This window comes from Chrysochloris asiatica, unplaced genomic scaffold, assembly GCF_000296735.1.
Source record: "Chrysochloris asiatica unplaced genomic scaffold, ChrAsi1.0 scaffold00206, whole genome shotgun sequence".
NCBI lineage: Eukaryota > Metazoa > Chordata > Mammalia > Afrosoricida > Chrysochloridae > Chrysochloris > Chrysochloris asiatica.
The window spans coordinates 3,126,054-3,128,463 of NW_006408724.1; the positions used below are offsets into that span (position 1 = coordinate 3,126,054).

Here is a 2,410-nt window from a genome sequence, read left to right on the forward strand (position 1 = left end):
TTTTTTAACTGAACCTCTAACTTTACCAATCACGATGTTGTACTTCAGGGATTGATCCCTCCTGCTAACACGTTCAAAGTATCTGAGACAAAGTTTTGCCATTCTGACTATACTTCTTCCGAGACAGTCTTGTTTATTTTTCTGGAGTCCATGGTATATTTTACATTATTCATGAACAGTGTAATTCAAAGGCATCAATTCTTTTTTTTAAAAAAATTAATTGTCTAGCTTCTGCATGCGTATGAAGCAATTGAAAATACCATGGTGTGGGTCAGGAACACTACCGTTCTCAAAGTGACAAATTATTTTACACTTTACGGTGGTCTTCTACAGCATATCTTCCCAATGCAATATGCCATTTCATTTCTTGACTGCTGCTATTGATTATGGATCTAAGTAAAATGGTAACTTGACAGTTTCAATCTTTTCTCTGTTTATCATCATGTTGCTTATTCATTCAGTTGTAAAGATTTTTTGTTTTCTTTACATTGAGATGTAATCCATACTCAATGCTGCAGTATTTAATCTTCATCAGTAAGTGCTCCAAGTCCTCTTGGTTTTTATCAAGCAAGGTTGGGACATCTACAGCCTACAATCCTATACAGCATTCTTCTTTATATAGTTAAGTGACAGTCCTGATGTACACCTTTCCTGATTTTAAACCACGCAGTAACCTCTTGCTATACAATGACCGTCTCTCTGGCCTATATAAATCTCAGTGTTCTGGAGTGTCCATTCTTTTCAATGTTATCAATAAATTACAGGGAAACATCAATCTGGTATTCTCTGCTTTCAGCTAATATCCATCTGCCATCAGCAATGCTATCTTTTGTTTCATGAGCTCTTATGAATCCAGATTGAATTTCTGGCAGTTTACTTTCGATGTACTACTATTGCACTACTTTTGAATTATCTTCAGCAAAATTTAATTGCGTACCATATGACTGCTATTATTTGGTTATTTCCACATATCTTTGGATCACCTTTCTCTGGGATGAGCAAAAAACATGGATCTTTTCCAGTTGGTTGATCAGGTAACTATCTTCCAAATATATGGATGAGCACTTCTAGCATTACACTAGTTTGCTGAAACATGTCACCTGTTGCAATATACAAAACATTCTTAATATTTAAATGTGAACTATCATAATGAAATGTACGAAGACCTGGCATTAGAAAATCAAAAAGAAAGAACATGCTTAACATTCCTCAAGCTGTAAGAACTGAAGAAAACCTTCAAGCCTTGAGTAGTAATATTGAAGGATTCTATGGACAAAATTAAGCCATCAAGTGTTCCCATGTTCTGTTCGAACAACTGCCTCTTGGTCCTTGGTCCAGGTACAGTTTCCTCATGAGCACAATTAAGTGTTCCGGAATATTCATACTTCGCAATGTTGTCCATAGCTTGTCAAGATCCACACAATCAAAAGCCTTTGGGTAGTCAATAAAGCACAGGTAAACTTCTTTCTGATATTCTCTGCTTTCAGCCAAGATCCATTGGACATCAGAAATGATATCCGTCATTCCACAGCCTCTTCTGAATTCGGCTTGAACCTCTGGAAGTTCTCTATCATTGTATGCTTGCAGCCATTTCTGTATTACCTTTAGTAAAGCTTTATTTGCATGGGATATCAAAGAGATTGTCCAATGATTTCCACATTCCTCTGAGTCACTTCTCTTTGGAATGGCCATAAATACGTAATATCTTCCAATCAGTTGGCCAGATAGTTGTCTTCCAAATTTCTTGGCAGAGATGAGTGAGTGCCTCCTGTGCCGCCTGACTTTTAAAAAAGATTTCCATTTTTATTCCATCAATTCCTGGTGCCTTGTTCTTTGCCAATTCCTTAAATGCACCTTGGATTTCCTCCTTCAGTATCATGGCTCTTGATCATATGCTACCTCTTGAAACGGCTGAACATTAACCATTTCCTTTTGGTACAGTGACTCTGTATAGTCCTTCTATCTTCTCTTGATGCTTTCTGCATCATTCAATAATTTGCCCAGAGAAGCTTTCAATAATCAAAGTCGAGGCTTGAATTTTTCTTCAGTTCCCCCAGCTTGAGAAATGCTGAGCATGTTTTTCCTTTTTGTTTTCTGATTCCAGATCTTTGCACTTTTTGTTGTAATATTTGGATTTATCTTCTCGAGCTGATTTTTGAAATTTTCTGTTCAGCTCTTGGACCTCCTCATTTCTTCCATTTGCTTTAGTATCTCTATGCTGGCGAGCAAGTGTCAGTGTCTCTTTGACATCCATTTTGACCTTTTCCTTCTTTCTTGTCTTCTAAATGACTTTTTGGTTTCTTCATGTATGATGTTCTTGATGTCATCCCACAACTCTTCTGGTCTTTGGTCTTTAGTGTTTAATGTATCAAATCTGTTCTTCAGATGACCTCTAAATTCAGGTGGGATA

General features: G+C 36.8%; 1 protein-coding gene across 1 annotated transcript in view; it reads right to left on the reverse strand.

Annotated features, from left to right (window-relative positions):
- The window catches only part of FAM188A (family with sequence similarity 188, member A), a 153,585-nt gene that overhangs the window by 10,898 nt on the left and 140,277 nt on the right, over positions 1-2,410 (reverse strand). The gene's annotated exons all lie outside the window — the stretch shown is intronic.